The sequence below is a fragment of the Nomascus leucogenys genome, chromosome 7b (assembly GCF_006542625.1).
Source record: "Nomascus leucogenys isolate Asia chromosome 7b, Asia_NLE_v1, whole genome shotgun sequence".
NCBI lineage: Eukaryota > Metazoa > Chordata > Mammalia > Primates > Hylobatidae > Nomascus > Nomascus leucogenys.
Genome location: NC_044387.1, coordinates 93,715,494 through 93,725,183, shown reverse-complemented (window position 1 = coordinate 93,725,183; position 9,690 = coordinate 93,715,494). Strand labels below are relative to the sequence as shown.

At 36.8% G+C, this 9,690-nt stretch overlaps 1 pseudogene; it reads left to right on the top strand.

Moving 5' to 3' along the window:
* Positions 1 to 6,579: 6,579 nt before the first annotated feature.
* Positions 6,580 to 7,065, top strand: LOC100588564 (annotated as a pseudogene).
* Positions 7,066 to 9,690: the final 2,625 nt, after the last annotated feature.

Below are 9,690 nucleotides of genomic sequence, written 5' to 3'. Positions count from 1 at the left end.
CTGGCTAATACATACATATATATATATATATATATATATATATATTTTTTTTTTTTTTTTTTTTTTTTTTTTTTTTTTTTTGCGGCAGGTCAGGGGGAAATGGGGTCTTGCTGTGACCGGGGTCTGTTATCCTTGATTTCTTGAACACACTTGATTCCTAAAGCCAATTTTCAAAGCACAATATTTTAAATTGCTTTAAATTTAAATTGCAGTAATTTCATCACGCTGTTTCTCTACTCCAACCCCAAAAGAGGGTGTAGCCTTTATAATAAGAATTCCCATTATTTGATAATAAAAATACATTACCCTTCTATGAATGAAGTTACTATTTGAGTATAACATGACAGATAAAGCCATGGTCAGAACATATGAGATTAACAAATTAAAATCAACCTGATAGGGAGTGACCCTCAAGAGCTTGTGAGCAATCCACATGAATCCAAGAGGTTTGTACAGTACTTACATAGTTTCCTCCTTTGGTCCTGTAGGTAGACAAAAACAGTATACAAATGGATAGGATTTGGCTTATCCACACTGTCCAACTAGGCCTAGCAGTAACAATTTAAAGCTAAAATATTAGTGCTTTGTAACATACATGAAACTTGGGTATAGGATGAGTCTTGCCCTGTAGACCTAGTTGAAAAATGTAGTATAAGCAGCAAATAATTGATCTGCCTCTCATGTCTCTTTTCCCTATGATCGTATCTTTTTAAAATTAGGGCTCACACATGCTACAGAAATCTGTTGGTTTTGTAGGTGCTCCACACGAGCGAGCTAATGTGCTGCTGTCTGCTCTCTGAGGATTGCGTCTGCTAAGGTCCTCCTTGCCTTCTATTTACTAAGGTCTCTGATGTCTTTGTAGGTTTGTGGAGCCTAGTCTGATCTATGAAGCAGGGGTTTTGCTTACTTAGGCCAGTCAGTAAGGCCCATCTATATTTTCCAGCATTTTTTTTTTTAGACAAGGTCTCGCTTTGTTGCCCAGGCTAGAGTGCAGTGGCATGACCACAGCTCACTGCAGCCTCCCAGGCTCAAATGATTCTCCCACCTCAGCCTCCCAAGTAACTGGGACTACAGGAGCAAACCACCATGCCTGGCTAATTTTTTTAAAAAATGTTTTATAGTGATGGGGTCTTACTGTGTTGCCCAGGCTGGTCTCAAACTCCTGGGCTCAAGTTATCCTCCCACTTCAGCCTCCCAAAATGCTGGGACTACAGGTGTGTGCCACTACGCCCAGCCTCATCTGCTTTTTAGAGGCTGTTTGCTGAGATTCATGCATGTTTGCTTAGGGCTAGCAGGGCCCTCTAAAAACAGCTATTTGTCTATTATTATAAATTTCAGTAGTCCACCAAAGTGAATGAATTCATAAGACCTAAGATTTAAAGACACTCACAGACAGCACAGCACAGCAGCAAACTGTAACTGTAAAAAATCTGTCAGATTGGAGAATAGAAGCCTCAAAGACCAAGGTCAAGAATTCACATGGTTTGTGCTCACAAAAGCACCATAAAAATTTAAAGCTACTTATACAGCTGACTCTGAAAGTCTCAGTTCCTCTGCGTGTTTGATCTCCCATCCACCTCCTTTTTGTTGTCTTATCTCTTGATGATTTTGGCTAATGCACCAGATGTTATGACCATACAGAAGCTCATTAAATAATATGAAGCAATTGAGAAATAAGACCAAAGACATCACATATAGAGAATAAACATCCCCTCTATTACTGATGAAATAAACAATAGAGAATTGACTTATTCAGCAGGCGAGTGAACTTTCTAATACTAAACCCCAGGATTAGAGAGATTAATCTTTCAACCAAAGGCCATACTCACACTGAACTTTGAAAAATAATGCATGGATGAAGAGAACAGAATGTGTGATTCCTGAAGGCAGCTTGCTCCTAAGAGAAAAGGGGAAAAAAAATGGCTGGACTATATATATCCAATTTATTTTCCCGAACTCGCTACTTGATCATTCACTCCAACTCCCTTGTGAGCTGTTACAAAAATTACTGCTATAAACACTCCAGTATGTTTACTGAATTATATTTATATACATAAACATTTCTGTGAGTATAGACCTAGCAGTAGAATTGCTGGGATACAAATATGTCTATGACCAGCTTCAGTAGATGCAAATAATTTTCCAAAGTGGTTGTAACAATTTAGACTTTCACCAGCAGTGTATGAGAGTTAGATGCTCAATCCTTGCCAAAACTTTTATATTAGTTTTTAAAGTTTTATCCATCCTAGTGGTGTGTAGAGGTATCTCATTATGGTTTTAATTTATATTTCTGATTGTTATTAAACATATTTTTATGTTTATTGGCCATTTGTATATCCTTTTTGTAAAATGCTTGCTCAAGTCTTTTTGACCATTTTATACAAATGATGTATTTTTCTTACTGATTTGTAGGAAGTCTTCATGTTTTCTGGGTATGAGATCTTTATTGGATAGATGTATTGCAAATATCTTCACCCACCCTGGGGTTGGCCTCTGCACATCCATAATCATATCCTTTGATGAACAGAAGGTCTTAGTTTTAATAAAGTCTAATTCGTCAATATTTTTTCTTTTGGTTAGTGCTTTCTGTGTCCTGTTTAAGAAAATTTTATCTCTTAGAAAGATAGTGAAGATATTCTCCTCTGTTATCCTCTAGAAGCTTCAGTGTTTGTTTTTTACATTTAGGACTAGCATCTACCTAGAACTGTTATTTGTATATGATGTGAAGTAGCCATTCAATTCAAATTTTTCTGTGTGGATTTCCAATTAACCTAGCACCATTTATTTAAAAATATCATCCTTTCCCAACTATACTGTACTAAGACTTTTGTCATAAATCAAGTGACTTTCTATGTGTGTCTTTTCTGTTCCCTTGGTCTGTATGCCTGTTGTCTCACCAATATCGCACAGCTTAACTATTACCATTTTATGATAATCTTGATATCCAATATTTGATGTCTGGTCTTCCAACTTAGTTGCTCTTCAAGATTATTGGCTTTTCTTGGCCCAGTGCATTTATACACAAATTTTAGAATCAGCCATATTCCTTAAAAACCTGCTGAAAATTATATTAGGACTGCATCCAATCTACCCAGCAATTTGGAGTTTTTAAATAATGTTTTTTATTTTACTTTATATTTTACATATACCATTACTTTAAATATTACATTTTTTTTCTTTCTGGTCTTTATACTTTGCGGGGAAAGAAGGACTTTATTACACTGGAGAGAACCATCAATACATCAAAACAAGTTTGAATAGAAATGTGATGGTGAATCTCCTTGTCCCAATCCCAATCTCAGGAGAAAACTTACTTCTACATTTCACTTTAAATACAATGTTTGCTGTAGGGCTTTTGCATATATCTTTTATCAAATTATTGGTGTTCCCTTTTACTACTTTGCTAAAAGTTTTAAAATTTATAAATAGAGGTTTAACTTTATCAAATGTTTCTGCATCTTGGGATGATTGGATGATATTTTTTTCATTCCATTAATACAGAAAATAACATTGATATTTATTTTTTTTTTAATTTTATTATTTTTTTGAGATGGAGTCTCCCTCTGTCACCGAGGCTGGAGTGCAGTGGCATGATCTAAGCTCACTACAAACTCTGCCTCCCTGGTTAAAGCAATTCTCCTGCCTCAGTTTCCCAAGTAGCTGGGAATACAGGCGCATCCCACCATGCCAGGCTAATTTTTGTATTTTTACTAGAGACGCAGTTTCACCATGTTGGCCAGGCTGGTTTCAAACTTCTGAACTCAAATGATCCACCTATCTCGGCCTCTCAAAGTGCTGGGATTACAGGTGTGAGCCACCATGCATGGCCTTTTTATTAATTTTTGAATGTTAATCTTGCATTTCTGGAAGAATGCCAAATGGGCCATAATATCATCGTTTTTGAAACTTGCTGGATTTAATTTATCAATAATTTGTTCAAGATTGTTGTATGTATATTCATAACAGAGACCCGCCTGTAATTTACTTTTCTTGTAAAGTATTTGTCAAGTATTGTTGCCAACACAGTTGTTAGATTTAGCAAATAACAACATGGGAAACCCAGTTAAATTAGAATTTAAAGATAAATAATGAATAATTTTTACTATATCTTGTGAAATATTTTATACTAACAATTATTCATTATTTATCTGAAGTTCGAATTTAACTGGGCAACCCTAGTTACCAAAGTTTTGCTTACTTCATAAAACAAGTTCAAATATTTCCTCTTTTGTATTTCCTATTTTGTATTGAAGAGTTTGTGAACTTTCCAAATATGTGATAGAATTTATTATTTTTTTCAGACAAAATCTTGCTCTGTCTCCCAGGCTGGAGAGCAGTGGCACAATCTCGGCTCACTGCAACCTCCACCTCTTGGTTCAAGCAATCCTTCTACCCCAGCCTCCAGAGTAGGTGGGATTACAGGCATACACCAGCATGCCTGGCTAATTTTTGTATTTTTATTAACAGTAGAGACGGGGTTTTGCCATGTTGGCCAGGCTGGTCTCGAGCTCCTGACCTCAAGTCATCCACCTGCCTTGGTCTCCCAAAGTGCTGGGAGTTACAGATGTGAGCCACCATGCTCGGCTCGTTTGATAGAACTTGTAAGTGAAGCAAAACATGCTGAGAATTTTATTTGTGGGAAGGTTACATACAGACTCAATTTGTTAACAGATAGAGGAACATTCAGGTTTTCCAGTTCTTTATCTGTCAGTTTCATTAAGATATTGATATGGTTTTGATCTGTGTCCCTGCCGAAATCCCATGTTGAATTGTAATCCCCATTGTTGGAGGTAGGGCCTGGTGGAAGGTGACTGGATCATGAGGGCAGTTTCTTATGAATGGTTTAGCACCATCCTCTTGCTGTTCTCATGACAGTGATTTCTTACAAGATCTGGTTGTTTAAAAGTGTGTAACACTTCCCCATTCCCTCTCTCTCTCTTGCTTCTGTTCCTGCCACATAAGACAACTGCTCTGGCTTTTCCTTCCAGTATGATTGGAAGCTTCCCGAGGCCTCCCCAGAAGTAGAAGCCACTATGCTTCCTGTACAGCCTGCAGAACCATGAGCCAACTAAACCTCTTTTCTTTATAAATATCCCAGTCTTAGGTATTTCTTTATAGCAATGCAAGAACGAACTAATACAGAATGTGTTTTCAAGAAATTTGTCTGTTTCATCTGAATTTTCAGTTGGATTGACTATGATGTTTCTGCTTTTTTGTTTGTTCATTTTTGATGAGGGGATCTTACTATGTTGCTCAGGCTGGTTAAAAACTCCTAGGCTCAAGCAGTCCTCCCATTTCAGCCTCCCAATAGGTGGTAGGATTTCTAGTTATCTTGACTTGTTGAGTCTTTTATGAAATATTCTTTTTGTTTTTAGCAGTATTATCGAAACAAATTTGATTTTGTCTGCTATTAGAGAAGTCATATCAGCTCTCTCTGGTTAGTGTTTTTATGATAAACTTTTTTCCATCCTTTTTCTTTCACCTCTGTGCCATTTTTATGGCATATCTCTTTAAACAGCATATGATTGGGTTTTTGATTTTGTAACCAGTCTGACAATCTTGGTCTTGGTATACTTAATATATTTGAATTTAAAACTACCACATTACATTTATCTTATATTTGTTCTATTTGTCCTATTTCATTTTCTTTTTTTTAAACAAATTATTTTTATCTTTCAATGCCCCCCTCCAGTAGCTTGTTATTATAGTTTTTAAAATTAAACTTTTACTCTCGAGATAATTGCACATTTATAGTTGTAAGAAACATTACAGAGAGACATTGTGTCTTTACTCCGTTTTCTCCAATGACAATATTTTGCAAAACTGTAGTACAGTATCATAACCAGGAATTGACATTGATACAGTCAAGATACAGAACATTTCCATCACCACAAGGATCCCTCAAATTGCCCTTTTATAGTCTCACTCACTGCCCTCCTGTCCCCACTGCCTCCTGAACACCTGGCAACCACTAAGCTGTTCTTTATTTCTGTAATTTTGTCATTTCAGGATAAAATATACAAAAAGGCGTGGGTTTATATAGTATGTAACCTTTGGATTTTTTTTTCTTTTTTGAGATGGAGTCTCGCTCTGTCGCCAGGCTCGAGTGCAGTGGTGTGATCTCAGGTCACTGCAATCTCCACCTCCCGGGTTGAAACAATTCTCCTGCCTCAGCCTTCAGAGTAGCTGGGACTACAGATGCGCACCATCACACCCAGCTAATTTTTGTGTTTTTAGTAGAGATGGGGTTTCACCATGTTAGCCAGGATAGTCTTGATCTCCTGACCTCATGATTCGCCCACCTCAGCCTCCCAAAGTGTTGGGTTACAGGCGTGAGCCACCGTGCCTGGCCTGGAATTTTTTTTTTTTTTTTTTTTCCCCCACTCAATGTAACATCCAGCCTGTTGCATGTATCAGTAATTTGTTCCTTTTTATTGCTGAGTAGTATGGTATGGATTTAGAACAGTTTGTTTAGCCATTCACCCAGTGAAGGACATCTGGGTTGTTTCTAGTTTGGGGATATTATGAATAAAGCTGCTATAGCTTTCAGCCGGAACCGCCATCTTCCAGTAATTCACCAAAATGACAAACACAAAGGTAAAGAGGAGAGGCACCCGATATATGTTCTCTAGGCCTTTTATAAAACATGGAGTTGTTCCTTTGGCCACGTATATGCGAATCTATAAGAAAGGTGATATTGTAGACATCAAGGGAATGGGTACTGTTCAAAAAGGAATGCCCCACAAGTGTTACCACGGCAAAACTGGAAGAGTCTACAGTGTTACCCAGCATGCTGTTGGCATTGTTGTAAACAAACAAGTTAAGGGCAAGATTCTTGCCAAGAGAATTAATGTGCGTATTGAGCACATTAAGCACTCTAAGAGCCGAGACAGCTTCCTGAAACGCGTGAAGGAAAATGATCAGAAAAAGAAAGAAGCCAAAGAGAAAGGTACCTGGGTTCAACTAAAGCGTCAGCCTGCTCCACCCAGAGAAGCACACTTTGTGAGAACCAATGGGAAGGAGCCTGAGCTGCTGGAACCTATTCCCTATGAATTCATGGCATAATAGGTGTTTAAAAAAAAAAACAAATAAAGGACCTCTGCGCTGTAAAAAAAAAAAAAAAAAAAAAAAGCTGCTATAAACATTAATGTATAGGTTTCTCTGAAAATGTAAGTCTGTATTTTTCTTTCTTTTTTTCTCCCTACTTACTTTTGGAGAAAGTCCTTCATTTTTCTGAGGTAAATATCCAAGAATACAATTGCTGGGCTGTGGGGCAGTTTCATGCTTAGGTTTTTAAGAAATTGCAAACTATTTCCCACAATGGCTGTATCGTTCTACATTCCCAGCAGCAATGCATGAGTGATCCAGCTTCTCTGCATCCTTGCCAGTATTTGGTGTTGTCACTATTTTTATTTTATCCAATCTGATAGGTGTATGGTGATATGGCATTGTGTTTTAATTTGCATTTCCCTAATTGCTAATGATGTTGAGTATCTCATTTGCTTATTTGCCATCTGTAAACCATCTATGGTAAGTTTTTGTTCATGTCTTTGTTTTTATTTTCTAATTGGACTTTTATTGAGTTTTGAGAGTTCTTTATATATTACAGATATTAGTTCCTTGTCAGATGTGTGGTTTGCAAGTATTTTCTTCTAGTCTGTAATTTGCCTTTTACTACTCCTAATGCTTTTCACAGAGGAAAATGTATTAGTTTAGATAAAGTTCAGTTTTTCCTTATATAGATCATGCTATTGCCATATGTTAAGTCTAAGAACTCTTTCTTTATGCTTGTATCCCAAAGATTTTCTCCTGTTTTGTCTAAAAGTCTTGTAGTTTCACATTTTAAATTTAAGACTATTATCTATTTTGAGTTAATTTTTGTGTAAGGTGTAAGACTTAGGTTTAGTTTATACACTTCTTTATTACAATAACTGTCTTTTATCAGTTGTAGATAAATCTTGGCTATTATATCTTCAAATATACCTTTCCCCTATTTTCTCTCTTTACTTTCTATGACTGGAGTTACATGAATGTAAGAAATCACACTGTTGCATTTATTTCTGATGGTCTTTTTTGTAGTCTGCACTTTCCTATTTCTCTGTGCTTCTGTTTTCTACTTATCTACCTTCCTTTTCTTATACCAGCAGCTCTGTTTACCTTTTTAAAAAATAATGCTCACTCTTCCTTTTATTCATACTGTCTTTCTAGGATTATTTTCCTTCTTCCCGAAGTACATAATTTAGTAGTCCCTTTAGGGCTAGTATGTTGATAGTCTCTCAATTTTCCTTAAAATTTTTATTTGCCCACATAGCTTTTCTGAGACAAGGTCTTGCTCTATTGCTCAGGCTGGAGTGCAGTGGAATGAGATCGTAGCTCACTGCAGCCTCAATCTCCTGGGCTCAAATGACCCTTCTGCCTCAGTGTCATGAGTAGCTGAGACTACAGGTGCCTTCCATCATGCCCAGCCGACATTTGTATTTTTTGTAGAGATGAGTGCCCCATTATGTTTCCCAGGCTGGTCTTGAACCCCTGGCCTCAAGCAATCCTCCCGCCTCAGCCTCCCAGATTGCTGGGATTACAGACCTGAGCCACCACACCTGGCCTGCTCATAGTCTTGCAGTTCAAGAATGGCAGTTATTTTCTCTCAGCACTTTATATTATAGGTATTTTTCCACTGTTTTCCAGCTTCCACTATTGCTGCTGAGAAGTCTGCCATCAGTATAACTTTTCCTTTGTAGGTGAGCTTTCTTTTCTCTCTTGCTTCTTTTAAAATTATTTTTTGGGCCAGGCATGGTGGCTCACACCTGCAATCCCAGCACTTTGGGAGGCCTAAGCGGGTAGATCACCTGAGGTCAGGAGTTTGAGACCAGCCTGGCCAACATGGTGAAAACTCGTCTCTACTAAAAATACAAAAATTAGTTGGGTGTGGTGGTGCATGCCTGTCACCCCAGCTACTCGGGAGGCTGAGGCACAAGAATCACTTGAGCTCAGGAGGCAAAGGTTGCAGTGAGCCAAGATGGTGCCACTGCATTACAGTCTGGGTGACAGAGTGAGACTTTTTCTCAAGAAAACAAACAATATATATATATATATATATATATATATATATATATATATATTTTGACATCTGCAAGTTCACCTTGAAGTTATCTATCATGGATTTCTTTTTATTAAGCTACTTGGGTTACTTTAGGCTTCCTAAATTTGAATTCATATCATTCACTATGAAAAAATGCATCAAGAATATTAAAATAGTGCCACTTTGTGCTTTTCTCTATTCTCTTTTTCTATGACTAATTAAACATATTGCAATATTGATAAACATTCTATTTCCAATGTTTCTGTTTTATTTTAAAAATATTTTTCATCTCATTCTTCTGTGATTCAGTCTAATTTCTTCAGCAAAATATGTTAATTTTATTTTTAGCTTTATCTAATCTGTGTAGCTCATTCATTAAGATTTCAACAACTGTTTTTTTTCTTTCTCAAAGATCCATTTGGTTGTTTTCAGAACTTTTTTGTCATTCCTGATAGATACCTGTTGCTTCCTCATCTTTCTAATTTCATCCTTTTTCTTATTAAAAATGTTTGTATTCTGAATCTAACAATTGTAAATAAATGAATTCCTTGAGTGTTCAATGGTGGCTTGCTTCTTCACGTGCCTGATCATCTCTAATTTTGTACTTATAT